At 45.8% G+C, this 22216-nt stretch overlaps 1 long non-coding RNA gene across 7 annotated transcripts in view; it reads right to left on the reverse strand.

Annotated features, from left to right (window-relative positions):
- LOC126872455 (uncharacterized) overlaps positions 1 to 22216 on the reverse strand; it is a 76256-nt gene that overhangs the window by 33159 nt on the left and 20881 nt on the right. For 5 of the 7 annotated variants that reach the window (XR_007691985.1, XR_007691981.1, XR_007691982.1 and 2 more), the window contains exons 2-3: positions 18241 to 18374; positions 6571 to 8736 (exon numbers count right to left, since the gene is read on the reverse strand). This is a non-coding gene — a long non-coding RNA (uncharacterized LOC126872455). The other 2 variants (XR_007691984.1, XR_007691986.1) reach the window with 2 other exon arrangements.

Raw genomic sequence — 22216 nt, forward strand, 5'->3', positions numbered from 1 at the left:
CCGTTTCCGGTTGTTTTCCCGTCTGGTCGCGTCAGAGGGTAAACCTGTATCCGAAATGGGAAACCGTTGCCAGGCTGGCGAGGGGAATGACACTATGGCGAAGAGGAAAGAGGCAGTCGTTTTAAGATGGCAACCGCTTCAATTGTGCGAATTAACCTCTAACGAGAAATCTCGATTCCGGTGGAAAGTAGTGGAATAGCGTGGCTCACGAGCAACATCCTAACCTGCTATTTTCTCAACTGCCCCTTATCCGACGAAGGTGAAGTTCAATTAATTAAGGGTGGCTCGATAACCGAGTACGTTTGCGTTGCATTTTCCTTTAATTATTTCGGAACGTAACCCTCTGATTTAACTCGTATTTTATATCGCAGTGCGATATTTTTAATACGTAAAATATGAAATACAAACTAAGGCGAAGTTTTCTGAAGTAAAATAAAATTTAGTCTTCGAATTGTTCGGAATCGCTTTCAGAAAATTTGCGATTGAGCGAGCGCACAAGCCAAAGAAACGAAACGCGACGCGCATAACGTTAAAATAAATATGTCGATATTCCAATCGCGATCGAATTGAAGCCGGCGTTCGATATGCTATCAAATCGAAGATATATCTATAATATAAGGATAGAGCAAAGGCGAAATTACATAACGCAAGAAGCGAGAAGGAACAGAATTGTAGATGATAAAGTTCTTACATTGTTTAATCGTTGAACGTTGAGAAACACCATCTTGTTAATTCGTTGATATAAATTGATTTACAAAGCATCGGATAGAATTGTCGATTCGTTATTTTAATCAAATGATATTTTTTAACGTTAGCTCAACTTTAGAAAACGACTGGTCTAAAATGGCAATTTTCAAGGGTAAGTTGATGCGCTTTCTACAGTATATTCTCAACGATTGCTCCGACTAAACTGTTCTTTAGCGTATCACTTCTTCTCATCGGATCAAAGGATATTCTTGTCTTGCGCGACGATAGAAAACTTGAAATAATAAGATGTATGAACGACATACGAATTCTTGGAAGTGCAACAAGAGGCATACAGTAGAACCAATTTCGATTCGTTACACGATACCTTACCTTCTACGAAAAGTACGGGTCCTTATCATTGACAGCTTGCAATTCGTAACGGAAAACACAAGGGGATAGGTAATGGCGCGCCGTGCCACGTCGCGGAATCTAATACAACCGATGACATAATACCGCAAAAGGCAGTTGCACCGATAAAAGGACGGAAATATATCGTGTTTGCCGGCGACTAAAATACACCGAACAATTTATTTCATAGCTCTCTGATATCCTCTTACCGTGTCATCCATCGTGTAAGACATCCAAATTAGATTTGAAACTTCGATAAAAACGTCCAACGTGATATATCAATTTTGAACATTTTTAGACCACGGTCATATTAAAAGCACCAAGCATACGGTATTTTTTATCGTCACTGACATGCAAAGGAAAGTTCGATTAACCGCAAACAACCGTTTCCTCGAATATTTCACGAAAGCTGATTTCCCAGGACGATCGACCGACTGCGTACAATAATGTTTTACAACATCGCGGCTAGAGGCACGGATCGCTCGGGTTAAACTGAGAGATAATTGTCCGCTATCAGCTGACCCTTGTCGTCCATCCAGTCCCCTTCCATCGTCTGCCGCGCCTCAGCCACTTCCCTCTCACTCTGTCGGTTTCGATGCAACGAAGCTCGCCAAGTTGAACGCATGTTTGCCACTACAGCGATCGACAAAAGGCATTTTGTCGCGAAACTTCTAAAGAGAGAGGGAGAAAGACAGACAGAGAGAGAGAGAGAGAGAGAGAGAGAGAGAGAATCGAGTTGACAGCCAGGGACAAACAGGTCTGTGCGCTAATCACAACGCGTGCAACTCACCAGATACGTGTACTAATATCGCGTTAATAAGGATCATTATGGCGCATAATCTCGATATAGTATGATGACAATAGTACGGAATATGTTGGAATACATCGATCCTATTGTGAGAGTAGAAACTAAGATAAGGGCAGAGATACATTTTATAATTTTGGATGACTAAATTAATGACTCATCGTACGCGTAACAATGAAGAGATAGCTTCAATATGAAACTGATTGATGAAAAGAAAAAAAAGAGGCATAGGTTACATATTAAAGGTAGAAAAATAATTTTGGTTCGTTAGCGCGCCTCTTATCGTCACGAAAGGGGATTATTTTACTTTGGGAAAAAAATTCAAATTCAACGGAATACCGATCGAATCGACGTTTGGGAAATCACGATGATACCGTCACGTCTCCCTTCGAACTTCACCGATTTTAATTTGAAATTCACGAAGGATCTATATAATGGTCAGTCAACTGACAAAAATTCCGATCGCAGAAAAATTCGATTCCTCGTACACGACACATCGGCTGTCTACTATATTCGAGCGAATTTTTCCGTTCGTTCCAATTATCGGCCGCGTCTAATGAGCGAGCGTCATCGGGAAAGCAACCGACGGAATCGTCGAAAAAGCCATTGGCTATTTAAAAAAAGAATCCGATTTTTCTTCAAGGTTTTGTAACGGATCACCTGGCGGTGTGCGGCTAATTCGACGCTTTTCGTTTCAATTAATTCCACGCGTGTTTCACATCCACTTTCCCCAGGCGGTCTTTCCGTGAAAATCACTTGGCAGGATTTGGGAATCGATAAAAAAGACAGGGGAGAGTTTCTGTGCTTAGCGATGGTCATAAATTTAACGTCAACCAGGTTCGCTATCGTTTCCTCCTTTCTTTGGTCCGCGAATCGTGGCCGATCGACCGACAGTTTTTTACGATCTAAACCTAACCTAAACCGCGCCGGATAAAAAGCGTTCCTGATGTAAAGAGTTCTAAGTAAGTATCTATCTTCTTGCAAGCACGTTCCCTACCGGGTAGTACCGATCTGTTGGCTCATTGAAAAATCTGACGCTGAAAAATCGTCGACGAACGCTTGCTAATGGAAAGCCGGTAGCCAGAGGATGATAAAGTTTCATCCCTTACGACGTACAACATCCCCTTTTCTCGTTGCTAATTGACCAAGGGTTTATCGTACTTGAAACATCAAGCTTTTTCTCTATAGAATCAGAAATCGATTAAAGAGAATTCCTTCGCCAATCTCTCCATTTGTTCTGCCATTTGATTTCATATGCCATTCGTATCCGCGATATCGTTCGTCATTGCAAAATGTTAATGGGTTGTTGCTCTCCAATTATATCCTCGTCTTACGTTTGCAATGCCGGCGGAGGCGTGCTTAAAGAGGCGGATAATTTAAAAGCAGAGCAGCGAAGGAACGAGGAAGCGGAGTTACATTGCGAAGAAAATTACGTTCATGGAAAATGCTTTGGGTTTCCTTAAAGCGGAGTACATTCGAAAAATTACGATCTTTCGCGGATCTCTCCTCGCACGGCGGTCTAATGACACGGTTAAAAATATTACGTTGGCCGGACGGAACTGCGAATTCTAATCTGAAACTCTTCTCTAATTTCGCCAACTCTGTAACGACTGTAAAGGAAACTTTTATGTATGCGCATGTGATATGTATCGCATAAAACGTTTTTAAATTTTACCAACACCAACGAGACACGACCGTCCCCATTAAATTGGCAAAGTTTCGAACGATTCTGGAAGTCTATGCAGAGAGGTTGCAAGACATTTACTGGGAACGTACGCAACGGACACGTAACACGGAACGTTTCTAGGCGTCTCGTCTTATGCATTCGCGAACGGTTTCTGCCAAGTGTTCGGATATTTTCGTAACCTGCTGTATACTCGAACTATCCCATAATCTGCCTACTGCAAAGGTATCATCACGCTCTCCAAATATGTACAAATAATTTCAGCAGGTGAAAGAAACGGAAGGAGCGCGAACTCAGCGGAAAAAGGGGAGGGGGCGATATCATTAGCGTTTCACGAGTTTGGTTTTAAAAGAAAATCGTAACGACGCGCTGCAAGGGACGCAGCACTCGATCCACCGATTAATTCCAAGCTTTAGCTACATCGCCGGCTAAATTGCCGTAGTCTCTCGCGGCGTCGTTTTTCGCGCTTCCCTTCTCCGCCCCCATCGGCCACCCTTACCGCCCGCCGCGTTCCGAATATCGCGCGCGTAGCTTTCTTTTTTTGCCGGATTTTGCCGGAGGATATCGACAGGAAACGACGAACAGGAAACGGAGCGAGCGAAACGAGAGAAAGGAAAGGCTGTGAAAGGGAGTCGAAAAACGGGGGCGTAAGGGTGCAATGAGCACTGGCGAGAGGCAGTGGGTGGGGGGTGGACGATGGAAAATGAGCGGAGAAAGGGTCGACGACGACGACGACGACGACGGCGACGATGAGGTTTGCGCGTGTTGGTACTGCGATACGGCGAAAGAGAGCAAGAGAGCCGGCTCTTCGACTCGGTATTGGTGTGTCCGGGGGGGGGGGGGAGGGGTGGTATTGTCTCAGTGATTATTTATGGCGAATTTTAAGCCCCTAAGTGTGGCTGCTGTAATAATTAACAAAAGGCATTATGCCACGGAGAACGAACCGGCTTTTCCCTCTCCGTTACCCTAGCGCAGCGCTATTTATATACACGGTGGGACGCGAAGGTGGTTCTGGGGTTCGTTCGCATCGTTCGTTCGCCAGGAGAGATAACACCTGGGACCCCGACACTCGATTGCCCAGGGCTCATTTACTAATGAGTACGTCCCTATAACATGCACGAGAGTAATGCGACTTCTTTTTCGTTTCTAGTTCGCTACATACTGCGAGTTTGCGTGTGCCCGACGCACACCGAGGTAGAGGCAGGCGAGTTTGCGCGAGTGGCTGCAGGGGTTGGATTCTCCGAGAGAGAAACAGAGGCGTGCGTCGCACTTCTGCAACGTATGCGTCTCCTGCACTCCTTTGGTCGGCGATTCGTCACGAAAGAAGAACGTAAGCCGGATGACTCTGCGCGGCCAACGGGTGGCCTATTCATCCGATGCCACTCGAGAGCGGAGACCCTTTTTTCTTTCGTATAAGCTTCCTTGACAACGAACAGACACGGACGACGCGGCCCTCTGTTTCTCAAGTCGCGACTGAGAGATCAAGTTGTCATTATCCTAAATTCCGTGTGTGACACTACTCAAATTTAATTGTCTCCGTGCTCTTAATTCTTTCGACAGTCTATCACCGTGTCAAGATTTTGGCAAACGTTTCGGTGTACGAGCGACAGCGCAATACGGAAGATACGTTGATGAAAATAGGCGTTAAGCAATACGAAATGAGACACGTGGTTCGATTAACGGCGCGTTGCAACGTTAACGAGATTAATAATTGTACCGTCGAACCGCTAATTGATTTTAATCACAGGAATAGCCTGTTTTTTTCCCTTCGGCGCCTATGTCGTGGCAACGATTCGAGGATGGCGCGCGTCGATTAAGGAAGACGCGTTTCTTTCGTTACCATTACGCAGTTCGTACCTTCCCTTCTTAGTATTGCGGGTTATAGGTCGTGAACAACAGCCGGAGACATGTGGGGGGTTAATGGTTGAAATTTAGAACAGTTTAAGTGGTATACGGTGGCGTTTTAATTGACAGTCTGGTTAGGTCATCGCGGTTCTCTCGTATCGTCGTCGTAACACATGGACGAACGGGCGGACACGAACGCCGGAGATACAGAGAAGGTTTTAACACCACGTGGGGAGCAACTTTATGGGAACCGGAGCATGCCAGGGGCATGTGTGCGTCCTCCCGATACGCGTCTCACACGCCATCCTCTTTTTCCTTTCTCTACGTCCCATTGAACAGTTCCACTCTCGCTCAAAATTCACCGAGCTACCACCCGATTTTCCGAAGATTGCTTTTTTAATGTATGCATTAAAAATGCTTCGTTATGCATGCACCTTCGAAATATGCCATGCTTTATTAGACAGTTTAACAGTGCCGCGAGAATTTTTCTTTTTCGTTTGTGCTCGGACGTATGGAACTATGGCTACAGTGGATACGTTTGGAAATTGAAATATCATTCGTAAGAATCTATGTACGAAGATCGTAGGAAAGAAAGACGTTAGGTATATTTTTGCAGGATTTTCTGATCTGAACGTCGCTCTACGATACAACAGGAGAATTTTAATACGACGTAATTATTAATTCTATAAAATAATAATTCTCTAATAATAATTATTAATTCTATAAAAGTAGTCGCAGAGGAACTACAATCTGATAGTTGCTTTTCCAAATATCGAATTATATTTTTGAACCCATCCAGAGTCCAATCAATCTTTTCGTGGACCAATTTATTTACCAATATATATCTGATCGTGACATTATTTTCCGTTATTCAAATGCAAGAGAAATTTCAAAATGTTTTATATAACACATGAATGAGTTGTATGGTGAATGTTCAAATATTTTCGTCAGCCACTATATTTGAGCCTTCTGACGCGCTCGTCAGAGCACTCGTACATTCTAGTCATAATCTAACGTGCGGGTAAAATAAACCAGGGACCGCGAGAGACCAATGTACAATCGATAAAGCAAAGATGCCAATTAAGGCGAGACGCGAATTAATCGTCGTTCCAATTAGGCTGGTTGATGAAATGTACGTTACCTTGCCACCGGTTCCTACAGCTCTATCTTCTTGCAATCAGCAATCAATGTGGAAAACAGACGATCTATCTGCGTGAACGCTCTTTATTTTTGAATTCGGTCAATTACGGGATAGAGGCCAGAGTCGAAGCTTATCTCGAGGCGCACTTGTATCAGTTTATCTCGTTTAACTCAACACAAACTCCTCCAATTAGGAAGGCCGAATCCCTGTTACACGATGGGTATCTGAACTGTTGCGCGGACGTACGAGAACTGAATCGAATCACGGACGAGTCCCCCCTCTGCAAACACCACCACTCACGACGAGCACAGCCGAAATGGTCCGAAACTTATCGAGCGACATCGCGGAGACATCCGAGGCGATCTTCGTCGGTGACGTCTCAGGATGCATTCGATCACTCCCATCCCTTGGAAAAATCGTCTCGACACCCATCGTTCGACTCACCCTTCCTCGCGTCTTTCCCTTCTCTTCTCTTTCGAGGTATGGTATGGATGAAAAATTTGCGTCCGCCGAGAATACGAGTACCGAAAAATTGATCACGATGCCATATTTCATATTTTGAATTGTTGCGGCCGCGTTTGTACGGTGCGAGCCGCGAGATGGAAAAATTTCAATTCAATCGAGCCCGATTTAAATGAAATTCTTCCGATACCGAGTCGTTAGTCGTACGTGCAGCTCGGAATCGATACGCTTCGAATATTCGCTGGAATTAGGGGGTTTTTCATAATTTTCAATAGACGATCGATCACCGTATAGAGGGGACCCGGTATTCCAATGTGGTTCCCGGTGAATTTCACTCGTACGTCTTGAATTTTATCATCTTCAGATTTGTATAGGCAAGAGGGAAATTGCACGTATATGTGGGGCTATGGATATGGCGGAACCGTTCTCCGACCAACTAACGTTCTGACGAATACGTCGCAATGATCAAATGAAATTCTTCCTTGCTATCGAAAACTTTTACGCGCATATCGTACGTGTTGTATAATACATTTTGAAACTTTGTTAATTAACATTACGTCGGCGAAATGAAATCAATCCGAAGATCTACACAGAAGTTACGAGACCAGGCGCTGAAAACATATTCACATGGATTCTTACGAAAGTAGATACGTCGTTCTACAGATGTTTTATTGGTCAGAGCAGGCTGCAAGCATAGCCTAACCGATGCAATGCATTAGAAAGCAAATGCGTGTTACAGGGCAACTAATTGTGAGTTCGACGAACGATCGCGAAGCGGGATAATAAATTCGGTACCTCTTCTGTTCGAATAAACAAAATTTATTTAGGGACAGGCGGCACAGCTGCTGGACAATCGCTGGGATCGCACGATCGGGAATTATTAATTTCGCTCACGCATCCAGCCAACTCGTGCTCACGATCGGAAACCTTCGATTCCAGTCACGCGAGAAACTCTCGTGCTTATTTCTAATTTAAGCCCGACTTTAGCCTAATGAAGTCGAAGAACTCTGTTTAATACGCTTTCGCGCGACGACTCTCCTCAACTTGCGAGGAACGGATCTCGTCACATTGATAAGTGTCGACTATCGTTTTACGATATTAGTATATTATACTTTGTCGTAGTATATTAAAATTTACAACGAAGCTCGTATTGGAACATATACGAGCGTTTTGTATCACTTTGTAATTTACGCTCGTATACGCAGAGTTAACCTCGGATAGTTTAATCGAAGGATGAAATCTGTCGACGAAATTCCATCGCGAAATCATGGGCCGGCTGACGGACTTAATCATTCGTGAGTCACAACGAGCACGAGGGAGACTGGTTGCGTGGCACGTTGGTAGATTCGTGTGCCGGTTGTTCGTAACGCGTCTCGTAGCTTCAAAGCTGCCTAGGGTCAAACGGGGTCGTCGAGCAAGAGCAGCTCGTAGCAAATTCATTAGTCACCACAGAACAGACTGTTCGTCGTTCTACGAGCGAGTCCTCTCTGGCAGCGGTGTACTGACACTGGTTCCGAAACGGGCGGGGTGACAGTTTCCGTTCGAATCAAAAGGAAACTAGTTCGGCTAAGGGTTACTAGTCGATGCTTGGCATTTCCGGACGGTTTTTTCCCAGCCACCATACGATTCTCCTTTATCGGTCATGGGGACTGGTGGTAGTACGAAAGACTCGCGTTTCCCGTGAGAGGAATTCCAGCAGACAGACTGTAAAAGGGGGAGAATTACGTTAAAAAAAAAAAGAAAGAAAGAAAGAAAAACCCCGATGTAACCGAACACGATATCGATATATAGGTCGTTGGTTAGGAGGAAGCTGGTTTCGTTAAAATCCCGATACGTAAAATAAACGAATGGAAAGGGGCGCAGAATGGTCAGAGTGTCCTAGAAACCTCGTTCCGTTGTGAAATACTTTCGCTAACGATCTAACCAGCCGCGTCGAGCGGAATTATCATTAACTCCGGTACGCGACAAGAGCGCAGAACTCGAACTGGATTATCAGCTTTTTCCCACGGAAAAGGGGGATCATACGGTAATAGCGGGCGTCTAATTACCAGAGGCGAGTCCTCGTAAGCTTTCGCGTCGAGGGAGAGGAACTGTCGCTCGTCGAGCCGTAACACTGGGGTCAGAGAGGAACATTGGAAAGAGAGAAATAGGTAAAAGGAAAGGGAAGAGTAGACGAGAGAAAGAGAGGAGGAGGAGGTGGTGGTGGTGCTGGTTGTGCCTCTGCCGTGGCGCATATGGAACTTAGACCCCTGAATGCTTGTGCCAGGCTCTCAGAGAGACAGAGAAAGAAAGAGACTCGCGCGGAAAGCTCGGCTCGGCTCGGCCTTTTGTGAAAGAGGGTCTTTTGTCGTGGCGACAAAGCCCGAAGAATATCCATCCTTCAAATGTGGAACAGCTGCCATCGAATGGCCCCGGCCGCCTTTTTTAGAGTCCCGTGCACACACCGCATGTACACGCTGCGATGTGTGTACAGGGCTTTAAGCGAAGAGAGACGAACAGACAGACAGACGGACGAACGGACGGGTGCAGAGGGGGCCATCGAGCGACAGGGAACAGCGGAGAAAAGTGGATAAGAGCGAGAGAAATAGGAGACGAGAGGCGGTCGGAAAATACCGTGAAAGAGTGAAAAAAAGAAAGAAAGGGGAAGGTAAAAAGGGGGATAGGATCCAAGGGACGGAGAAAGAGAGAGGACCACAATGTTTCGAAGTGGCGAGATTCGCTGCTGGTTTGTCTTTGAAGCGACCTGTACAGGCTTTCTGCGTACTTCAGAGCCTCGTCGTAGTTATCTTCATAGTCGTCGTCATCTTCATCGTTGTCGTCGTCGTCGTCGTCACGAGCCATGTATCCGCTACACACTGACTGAAGAACAACCAGTCGCACCAACCGAACAAAAACGTCTACGAGGGCGCGTTAATGCGTTCCAAATGCATAACTGCGTGCGCGACGTTCCAACACAGTCACACCACAAAATGGAATACGCGATAAAGCAATAACCGTGCGGTCGATTCGCCGCCAAGCGTCGACAACCTCGAGAGAAAGAGAGAAAGGGAGAACGATTTCAGAGACCGCGGTCATTAACGTTGCAATTGCATAATTCGCGGGATGCATTCGCGCTCCACTTCCTTTCTCTCCGTGATTCTTACCACCAGAGAGAAAAATGGATGACATCGATGGCGACGCGTACGATCGTCCACCGATTACCGAGCGATTCGGTTTTCTCGTGGCGTTTCGCCTATCGGCGCGCTGACGTTCGTTCAATCGAGATGCGTAAATCAGCCGTGCTAAAACCACCAGAGAACGGAAATAGAAAGTCATGTTACAGGGTCGAGATTTATAGGAGCGCAAGTTCGCTTTGATTTGAGGAAAATGCAGTTGGCACGAACCGCGTGGTCTGGTCCGAGAATATCGTCAAGTAGCCTAGAAGGCGCGGTTATTCGAACCATGTATCCGCAAAAGAGACTAACAAGATTTATCGAAACGCATTCTTACTCCACGACTTCTATGTAACATAATTTCTATAACAAAGTTGTTTGACAAAGCAACGATTCGGTTGCACAATTGCTTGGCTTCGTATCGCGCGTCTGGCTATTTCAAAAGTGTCGCGACTCGAAATAATTCGCTCCTGTTGAAGGAACATCGAACCCTATCAACGGAGGATTCCAAAGGATAAAAACGAAAACGTCACGAAAATATAAATTCGCCATTGTTTTCTACGATCGATGATTTACGCGTGTTTTAAACGATTTCAACCACCGGATAGATTTTCCTATTTTTCTGAAAAACTTGCCACTCGCGTTACTTTTACAACACACGTACGATACTTCGAAATGTTTACAGGCCATGGCCACGGCGTTTCCACCTCCGAACGGAATATTAGCTTTACGATCCTCGGACTCCGAGTAACGAGATAAGATGGCGTAAAAGTTTCCTCAAGTTCGAGTAATTAAAACGGGTCTTCGCTCAGGTTCGGCGTGAAACACGATTAGAGAAGTAAACCTAAAGGGGAACGGAGAGAATGGACGATGTCAGCAAAAGGTGCGAGAGGACGGATCAGACGCGAGGAGAATGTATCCTTAACGAGCCGGTGCAAATAAGAGCAGCATTCGAATAATGCGTTCTGGTAGCGTGTTCTCGGTTAGGTTTTGGAGGGGTGCATCGCTGAAATAGCGATTAAGTCGCGTGATTTTGGGCGGCTAGCTTAGCTGCAGTTTGTAACAAAGTTGGAGGAAAAGAGAAGTGGGCGGTGGGGGAAAGGCGGCGACGGAGGTAGTGGAGGAGGCGGTCGTGGCTGCGGGTAGACGTCGGAATCTGAGCGGCTGGTGGGAAGTTCCGAAACGCCGGATGGAAATGCCTCGGTCGGATTAGCCCCTACTGGCCGATTGTTCGCCCCGGTGTCGGCCGCCTAATGTGGACTGCACTCGTGCCACGAGGGGGATTTCCTGTCTGCGCGCGTTCCTACGCGCTTCCAGCTATATAATCCTGTCCTGCCCCTTCGCAATCGGCCGACGTTACGACCCTGCTGCACGTCCGAGAACGTGACCGTACAATTAAGCGGTCGACTCGAATGGAATTAAGTTGGGAAAGTAGGATGCGTTTAATGGGGACCGATGATACGCGCCCCCGATGCTAACATCGGCACGATTCTTTTCTTTCACCTTCGCGATATCCTTCTATTCCTTTTTCTGCTCCCTCTGTGTAATACAGGGTGTCCTTGTAATCGTGCTGCGAGAGAGCCAATAACGACGCGTTGCGGAAGAGTGAGCTGAGAAAGTGGGAGAAAACTTTGCGCGACGTAAGATCTCATCTTCGAGGAGAAACAAATTTAGAAGTAGAAGCAGGTATACATCGCTGGTAAATTACGATTCCACGTACTTCTGTTTCTGTCTGAAGTAGTCGTAAGTTTTTACAAGGCAGCGGTTTTTAAGATTTAGTAATTCGTCGATTAATCGTACGTTAGAAAAATTGTACTTTCGTCCGGTTTCGCGGGTTTATAAATTTCGTCGTAATTTGAAAAATATTCCCTTCTCTTCTTCGAATACTTTGACTCTGCTTGCACCACGAATTTAGGCACTGTGTTATTAAGTTAAGCTGTGTATTCGTGTTTGTTCGTCGGTTCGTAAAACGGCGCCTGGATGCATCGCCGTTCGTATTACTTCGAGTGTCTCCTTCTTCTGGCGGTGTAATTTTTCTGTACTAATGGAGTCTACGCTTTCACGAGAAGTAGTTTCGCCGTGATATATGTGTGTCGAGAAATTTCACGTTCGGAGAATTTTAAAACGTCGATAAGAAGGAAGGTATTTGTAGGATCGACACGTCATCGGGGAAAATATCGACGGTACGAGTCTGAAAGTGCTGCAGCGGGTGAATGAGACTGAACGTGACGCACTGGCCAAAGGAAACGACAAATTAACCGTGGCATGGTACCTCCATGACTTTCATTCTCTGTCTCGTTGCTCGGGAATACCTCTCATTGTCGCGTTATTAATTTATTATGTACATTGGTGTCACGCAGGCGCCCAGAGGACATAAAGGGACGGAACGAAAAATGTAATGGAACTGTGTCAGTCGACGAAGGATTACTTTTCTCTAATTGCTAGATGCCTCGCGTCGGGTCAGGGTTAAAATTTCGCGACTCGGACAATCTTACTAAAAGTAGATAAAAAAGATGAACAATTATTTTCGTTTATACTTATCGCAGTAGATTTTAGCGATAAAAGAACAATAATTTTATTCTTTCCCATCGTCGTACGAATATAGATTTGTTAAACATTGAAAAGCGACGAAACACTGGCGAAACTAGTCAAACGAACTTTTCAATAAAGCAAAATGCTGCTCGCGTAGGTTTAAAAATGTCAAGGCGGCGCGAAGGATCCCTCGCGATTTCCAACCACATTCACTCCGTCCTTCATTTCTAAATTGGTGGTCCAATAATAATAATTAAAGCATCGATCCCAGGTATAAGACGGATCGCAATTAATTTTCCTGGAACCTCTTACATCCGCCATCTACTCGGGCCATCGTTTGTTAAAAGAAAAAAAGCAAAAAAAAAAAAAAAAAAAAAAGAAAGAAGAGAAGAAACGATAGGAAAAAGAAGCGGAGAAAGGGAAGGAAAAACTTTTCTTCGCCATACGGTTATGTATAGGTCGAGTGTTTTTCAGAGCTGTGGCCTCTCTCGAACACGCGGCGCATTTATTGCCGCGTTATATCGCGGTTTATTATAGCAGCTTCGGAGGTGGCAGCTTTATGATAGCTTAGCCCGCAGCGGTTCTCAATGATCCGCGAATTCCATCGGTCTGCATGCGCACAGGCTGGCGTATTAGTCTCGCATAAACGGCCCATTATTATTCTATCGCGAGGTAAATGCCGGTTTCTCGGCAAACCGGCTGTGCGGTTTCTCTTCGAATGCGCGCGGTCAGGACACATTGTTGTATAAAGCTCGGCAGCTTTTTCCAAGGCACCGAAACGGCTTCGCGACAATGCGACATCTTTGAATGGGTCCAGAATGCCACCGCGACGCGGCCGGTAATGGGCGAACTTTTTAATCGGGCAACAGAGATAGAAGGAGAGAGAGGGAGAGAGAGAGAGAGGAGAGAGTTTTTTTAGCTTTCAATAAATCATAGGCGTACGTACGACTGTATTAAGGGTGACGGTAGGTGAACGTAAACTGGTGGGCGAAAAAAGGGAACGAGGATGGCTAGACGAAATGCCCTGGAGGCAGAGCCGGTTAAAATATCGACAAATTTCCGATGACTCTCGTCGCTCTACCCCCCTTTTCTCTCACCCTCGAAAGAAATATCTCGCGAACTCGACGCGAGCATATTTCTCATTTTTCAAAAGCGACCGCTATTGACGGAGATTCACGGCGGAGATAATTTCACTGGCGTCGACGATTTTGATTTAGTGAATCGCGGTTTCACGCCACCGTGCGCCAGCCAAACCACGATTTATTCGCCTTCTAATCTCCCTGTTAATCCTTCCTGACCGAAAATGTACAAAAAAAGGAGAGAAAAAAAAAACAGAAAAAACCGATCGACAAAATTTTCCAAATACGGTGATAATTTCAACGGCGGCGATGATTTTGATTTAGCGAATGAATAGCGATTTCGTGCCACCGCGTAACAAACCACGATTTATCCGCCTTTTAATTTCTCCGTTAATCTTGTTCAACTGTTATATTTGGAAAAATCCGATCGACGGGATTTTCCAAATGTAGAGATAATTTCGCTAAAGTCGCGACTTTGATTCGCTGAATCGCGGCATCGCGTCACCGCGTGCCAGCCAAACCGCGATTTATTCGCCTTTTGTAATTCTCTCTGTTAATCATTTTTCACCGAAATTTCCGACTAAATAAAAAAAACCATATCGACCGACAGAATATTCCAAGTGTGCGACAATCTCAATTTCGACGAAACACACGGTGTAACAGAAAACGAGTACGCTGCAGATACAATAGCAGACGACAACACATGGTGGGTTGTGTGTTGGATTGGTTGATCGCGTGGGTGGAGAAGAGAACACGCGGAAGCGCCGAATTAGGAAGGTTAGGAAGTCGCTTTGCGGCTGAATGTTTGGCATTCTAATGAGGAAGGCGGCGTTTACACGCCTTATGCTTTGTTCACGCGACGCGCACGCTACGCGAGCGCGATTGTTATCGCGCGGGATGCGTGTGGGCGACACGCGTTCACGTTCGCAGCGTCACGTGAATCGCTTCGTCGAATTCCCGATTGCTAATTCGTAGCCCGATAATCCTCAAATTCACCGGAATTTCGGCAGTGTTTCGTGGTAAATTAACGGGTCCTATCGTATCTACGAAACGTATTTCGATTCAGTAGAATCAGCGAATCTTTAACATGCGAAAATCCAATCTTGAAATTTGTACAGAATAGCGATGTTCTTTCGCGAAACGTTGTTAGTTCTTGATATTATCACGGAGATGCGTGAATTACAAGACGAATTTCTTAGTTTCGTTCGAGTATCTTTCCGATCCAAACAACGTTACATTGATCTATCGTTAAAGCATACGCGAAACTCGCTCGTTTGCGTTGGTGGTTGAACAAAATTGAAATTTTCACGGCTATTAAGTCACCGTTAAATGTACTCGTAATATCGTTTAACGAAGGACAATTAAGAAGGTGGAAAGAGAGAATCGACGGTCAACTTACGGGGCAGATGCGTCCTCTCCGAGAGTAGAGTTACCGTGTGGATTTGGTCGCATGATTAACCCTGAGAGGGTCACGGTAACAAGTAGACAAACCTCGAAGAGATCCGTTGTTCCAGCGCGCGCTCGATTACGTCGCACGGCGATATTTCACGTCACTTCCGGTTCCACAGGCCCCTTCAGTTGGAGAGGTTATGAGACTTTGTTCGGGGGAGAGGCGCAAGGGGAACGAAACAGAGTCGGAGAGGAAAAGAGAAGACAGAGACGGAAACAAAGAGCCTTCGCTCGAGAATTAATTTCAATTGGATTACCGTGAATATTGTCAGCGCTTACGTCGAGGCGTTGCATTCCTCTCCGGAGGTTGCGCGTCGCAACGTGCAAAGTCACGACTCTTTCATCTTATAACGAACTGCCAGCGAATGAGCAATTATCGTTAAATGCGAAGTAATGCTCTTACAAGGCATCTCTGCTCAACTTTTTCCATCGGGTCTCGTTCTTCCTCTCGATTTCGCCGTCGACGATGGTCGCGCCACTCCACGATGACCCGAGTCAAACCATCCGTGAACGGTTCAATTTAAACGAAAAGCGTTTCCGTCCGTGCACGAGACCGCGCTAAGTAATTTCGATAGCGCGCTTTAATTATTCGTCAACTTTCATACGCTGGCCGCAATACTGCAGCACGTTCAATCGTATTTTCGCGGTCCAATGCCTCGAACAAACAGCCAACTTTGCCGTGATGTTCCGTCCATTAACGAACCGACCGCTGTTTGACTTTCGTTCCACAGAGCGGCGTAAATTTTTCGTCGCGAAAAATCCTAGGGAAAGTTAAAAAAAAAAAAAAGAAAACGAAAGGAAAATTAATTCGTGGCCTAAATTTGTTGGATAGCGATATTTTCAGTGATAAATTTCAGACGCGTGGAATCAAGATCGAACACAACGACGACTCTTCGATAATATTCAATCGCGTTTCCCGTTCGTAACGGAGGAAAGAATAAGCAAAGGTTTCTTCTCGTTAGCTGGGCACAATGTCCATCGGCCTCCTGTCCAAGTCCGGCTGCTTCCGCAGGCGTTTCGACAATGAAGATGAATGCAACTTCTTCTTTTCGCGTTTCAAAGCTAAAGGGCAAAAGTGACACGCTCGCCCGATACACAGGGGGAAAAGGTAAGGAGAGAAAGAGGCCAGAAGGCCGATACAAGGCTCATTGTTGCCACGGCTGCGATCCCATTGTACAGGAGTTTCGCCAAAGTTCGCCAATTTGCGTTTTCTTCTCGAATGCGACAAAGACGCGGCCGAAGAACGCCACCGCCAGATAATATCTCTAGGCTCGCCACCCCTCTTTTTCAACCGTCAGCCCCTTCTACGATATTCTACTTGCCATTCGTGCCACTCTCCGCCCCTCCTGCACACTTTCGCTCATTCGCCCTCTGCTTTTCGACGCTGACGAGGATCGAGGATCTTTTTATGCGAATCCGTCGTCGCGTAAGGGGAGCTAAAAGGAAACTAAAGACGCTGCATGATAATAATAATCATCGCGCGTAATGACGATGATAAAGAGCACAATAATTGGTGGTGCAGCAGCGAGCGAGGAGAGCGGAACGAGAAGTTTCCACGTCGTTCTTTTTAATTATTTCCATCTTACCCCTCGCTTCCTACCATTCTCCCTACTTTCCTCTCTTTCTTCTGCTTCCCGATTATTCGCGGATTCGTCGAACGCGACACGAAACGCGTGATCCCCGTATTTTCCGCCCTTCGCAGTTCATTTCGTCATTCCGTAAGCTCGTAAGTGTAGGCTCGTCTGACCGTTTTAGCCTGTTTCGTTGACGAACGAGATGACGATGCCGCGGGCTGAGGCGGAACGCCACGCTGATGGAATCTGTCGCGAGCGACGAGGAAACGCCACGAGGAGACCAGAGAGCTAAGTCTCTCTGAAAGACTAAACGGCAAAAGACAAAAAAAAAAAAAAAGAAAAAAGTGGAAGAAGGAGAAAAACCCGGAACAGGAAGACGAAAAGGTGGAAGCGGGTATGGGTGAGGGGGGAGGAGGAAGCAACCGAGCTGCGGAGGAGATGGAGGGACGTAGGAAAGCTACGTGTACGATGAAAAGAGCCGATAGAGCGCCTGCTCGTGCCTCCGGCGATCGGTAAGTTTCCCGGAAATGCGTCCTCCTGAGAGGATTTTCGACTCCTTTTAGCCTGATCGCGACGCAAGGTGTTTCGCGAGAAAAAAGACAAGATCGAAATAGCGGTTGCGCGAGCACAAATTTTCCCGATAATCTCGTAAAGGGAATCTTGTCTCTGTCCGTTATTTGCTTTGCAATGCGTCGTTTTATGCGATATCCACGCGGGTCGATAAGCATCGTGATTCCAATCTCGCGAATAAGCAACTAGTTGACGCGCGGCGAGACGAAACGCGCGAAGAAGAGACGAGCGATGGCAACGTGAGAACGTCTACATAATGTACCTCGTCGCTGAGACACGTTTAAGATTCATAAAAGAACACGAGTCGAAAATCGATCAGCCCGTCGTGTCAATTTTCCCGTAACCTCGTAAACTCTTTTTCCCCTATTTTTAGAAATATCTCGATCGATCGCGAGTTTACCTAAGATTCGGCGAGAGAGAAGGAAAATTTAATAAATTTCGTATTCACCGAGGCGAGAGGCGTGAAATGTATAGGATCACGATGCCCCGTGGCCAACAACCAACTGCCGTAAATACTCGAGATCGTTTGAATAAGATTCAAGAACGGCTCGATCGAGTTTCCTTTCCCTCGATGAAAAGCGCAAAAGTCCTTCGCGCTCGTTAAAGTAAATTTTCACGCGGCAACGGCGCCGCCTATCCAGGTCACTTCCAATCTTCTCGTCGTTTCGGCGGATGCTTTTTAAAAAAAAAAACGAAGAAACGCAGTAGAAGGAGGAGGAACAAAGGAGCTGGAAGAACGAGCAGAGACGAGATTCGAAGCTTTCATTCACAGCGAATGATATTGTTGTCGCATACCGCGTGTTGGCAGCAGTGTCTTTCAGCTCGATAGCGAAGAAATTGAACAAGACTTACGCAATTCGCGGCGATGGATGAAGCTTCGAAGCCGTACAGGTGTAAACGATGCCACCGTCCGCTGATCGCGTTGATGAAGAAGCCGCAGACATAATTGTGTTGCCAGTTCTTCACTCCGATTGCACGTGAAATCTCTGAAACGAAGAAAAATTGACGATCAGGTTACTGACTTTCAAAAGAAAATTAATGCTACGACTATCGGCTATTTTGAGCTTTCACGTCAGGAGATTACAATTTAAGTTAAGACAATTTAATGAAATATTGCGTTTGTCGAAAAATTCCAAACATGATCGAACAGTAACGCGCGGAGATAACACGCATGTTTCAAGGAGAGCGACGAGGGAAATCTTGCGGGAAGTTGATAGGCCGTACGTCGAAAGTTGCCCTTTATAATGTTGCATGGAGTCTCAAAGTGGAGGCAGCAGTCTCGAGGTAGCACGTGTAACCGCATTGTTAAACTTCACGCTATCGGCTACGCCTTCTAACTAGACTGGCTCGAATATTGTGGGAAGTTACAGAATGTACCACCTTGAACTTTATTTCGTTTCGCAATAGATAACCGGAATGCTATAGAATTTCCCCATAAAAGTGTACAAACTATCAAACTGCAAAGTACCATCGGGGAAGAACCAGATATACATGCACATACACGGTGGAACTCCGTTTATTCGAACTACGTTTATGCGAACTGACGTCGACACAATGCCCGATTTAGCGAATATGTTCCTCAACTTTTATTATTCGATTCCAGGCCACGTTATCTAATACGAATAAAGGCTGTTTTGTCTTAGTATACACAAATGTCGGCTTAATAAAATCCAATTATATGGAAATTAACTGCGATTATACGAACGATAAACAGCGAAAAAAAAAGAAGAAGGGCTTCTATTATCCGACTGATTTGGTTATTCGATACGTTTGGTACCCCGACCGTGTCGAATAAACGTAATTTCACATTGGGCCATCCAAGTTGTCGGCGATTATTTTCCTGCGTCATTACCTACACTGGAAAATCCTCTGGTAAGATGAGAAGCCATAGAAAACGCGAGGCAACGGTCATCGTGAACGTCAAGGTACGAGGTTATTCGGATTAATTCATAACGATACGGTGGAAAGGCGTATGTATTTTTGCCTGAACGGCGACAAAGTGGCAAAGTAGATCAGGCTCGGCGTCCGGCACGTCGGCTGGCTTTAACCGCCAGTCGCGATACAAAGCTACGCGAGATTGTTGCCACGTGCAAGAAAAAAATTTAATCGAGAGATTCAATTGCGGGGCATGTCCCGTCGCATCTGTAATTGGTTTTCCGTTGCTCCGTACGCCGCTTTAAAGAATCACCCTCGCTTCCTCGACGTCTCTGCGAGCCACCCTATATCTACATACACGTATATCCCTCAAAGAACGTACACAGAGACAAAGTCGTGCACACGTACTATACCAGCCCGGTGTATGCGGGTAGGCGCGCGTGCGGATCCCCTTCCTACGAGTACATCCATCTCTGCTATCCGTACAAAGCGAAGGAAGCCGTATGTGCATTGAACATTGATTTTAAACGCAAGCCGTGCCACAAGACTGCCGTAAAAAAAGATTCGAGTCCGCCAGACTTTCAACTTTCTGTTGCCATTCTAACGGAAAGCTGGAAACGCCAGGCGCGCAAACACGATGGATTGATACGGAGAAGATGCGAGACGTGTATCGGCTCCGACTCGCATCAGCGACAAGTAGCTTCGTAGACAATGGCGTAGTTACATACAGCGTGCGTCACGAAGGCTTTCGATCTATGGCGACTCGATCCTAAAAGCAGTCGCAATACGCTTCGTTACATCTCTCTCCTCTTTTGTCTTCTGTCTTACTCTTTCCCTGACCATTTTACGAATGCACGCCTGTATCATTCGAGAATAATAGTTACGTCCCGATGAATATCCCTCTCTGTATTTTACCGACGAAAGAGACGCTGGATTTTCTTTGTGAAACACCGTTTGTTCTACCGAATTCGCGAATTTTTTCTGGGGATTTAGCTTTTAAGGCGAGTGGAGGGGAATTAGAGAAAGCTGGAACTGGCACGGAAGAACGCATACGTCACTGCGAAACCGTTCTCTTGGCGTTATCGAGCGCGATACGGACGATCGTTTAACATTATTCTTGTTCGAATGAGAAGGAACACGGCGAAGGCACTACGCTCATACATAAATTCTTGATCGACTTCTTATCCCAGATCCGTTACGAGTGGAACGAACGAGTGAAAAATATATCTGCAGCGGAGGGAAATTTAATTGTGTATCGTGGGAGGAGATCACGGTTTTGGAACGGTTCCTCTTTGCAGCGGCCAGTATATTATTCAACGAGACGGCAGCGTTTGATGGCAAAGAACGCAGGTCTACCTTGTTCACTTATTTAAAGGGTAAAAATATATCCGGCTCGGAACATTTCTCCAGACCTACATAATTTACCGGAGTTATTTTTCCAGAGCTAGGAAACGCTGTGCGCCATGGACGAGCAAGATTCCTCCTCCCTGACGTATTTCGTTCAGCAACTACTTACAAAACCGCTACACACTTTTATACGTGGAAACGAGGTTATTTATCAAACGAACGTTCAACTTTTTCGCATCCACCAACGAGCTAACGATCCGCTCCAGGCGCCAAACTTCTCGCCCTGGTTTGAAAAATCTTCTTCGCGAAACAAATACGTCCGTCGACTCGATTTTACTCGATTCGACGACACGCGCACGACAAAGTCGCTATATTGCCGGTCAAGCGTCCTTTGATTATTTAAAGGGTGAAAAACCGAACATCAAAGTCCCTTATAGTCACGTGCGTAATAGGCCGCTGTGTGTACGACGGCGATTCAAAGTTATTTTACGGACTGTACGACAGTCGGTAAAGTGGTTTATATCGGTCTGGGAAATTCGGGACCAATAAGTTCTTTACGTGTGCTACGATAAATTGGAACGACGATCGTCATATCCCTTTCCATTTTGCTACTGCCGCGATGAACAAAATGGGGTTGAAACTCGTGAATCAGTAAAGAGACTAAATTTAACCTACTTGGTACTCTTTCCTTGTGAAACATTATTTTTAACCCGACGCTCTCTTTCGCGTTACATAATATCGTTGCTACATTTTAGTATGAAAAAGATTGAGCTTTATCCCGCGAGACAGCGAATTTGTCACCTTCCTGTAACATATGATAGTTTGTGACGAGCGGAATCCGAAAGACCCAGCGCGATACGCATGAATTTTAGATCCGCGTAGCTTCTAAAATAACGACTTCCGGTTATACATGGAATTGGGTTTCTATTCGTCAGAAACTGTCACACGATGATAACATAGATCGCAAATGTCGGTGTGCTGCAGAAGCAAGTTCAATCACGAAAAATCCTCCCAGTTGCAACTTCTCTCGCCTGTGTTATAAAGTTTTTATTTCATTTTAAACGACAAGTTACCTGACTTTTCGCACGATGGTAAAGTTAAGACAAGCGGCAGAGACGGCCGAGCGCAAATATTTTGCCATGTCCAACTACATTCAATTTGGCGTAGCGCGTGCCGTACAAACGACGACGCCCTGTGTGTGTGTGTGTGTCTACTTTCTCTGGTTATTTAAAGGGTCAAAATATATAACGTAGCCAGGACTCTTTCACCGCCACGTGCATACGCCGCTATGTGTAGATACGGCGCTCCAAAGTTATTTCGCGGGGGCCTAGCGTCGTGTTCCCTATGTACATACAATTTCCCTATGTACGACGATCGCGTCTACGCGTACGCGCTCGTGTGCGTGTGCACTGCATATCTATGCGAGGGGAGAAGCACACGGATGAGAACAGGAGATGGAGAAATATGCGACAGTGCCCAGAGAGAGGCAGATAGAGATAGAGATAGATGGATAGATAGATAGATAGATAGAGAGAGAGAGAGAGAGAGAGAGAGAGAGAGAGAGAGAGGGAGAGATGCAGAGTACCATCAGTACTATGTAGGAAGA

Source organism: Bombus huntii, chromosome 13 (genome assembly GCF_024542735.1).
Source record: "Bombus huntii isolate Logan2020A chromosome 13, iyBomHunt1.1, whole genome shotgun sequence".
Lineage (NCBI taxonomy): Eukaryota > Metazoa > Arthropoda > Insecta > Hymenoptera > Apidae > Bombus > Bombus huntii.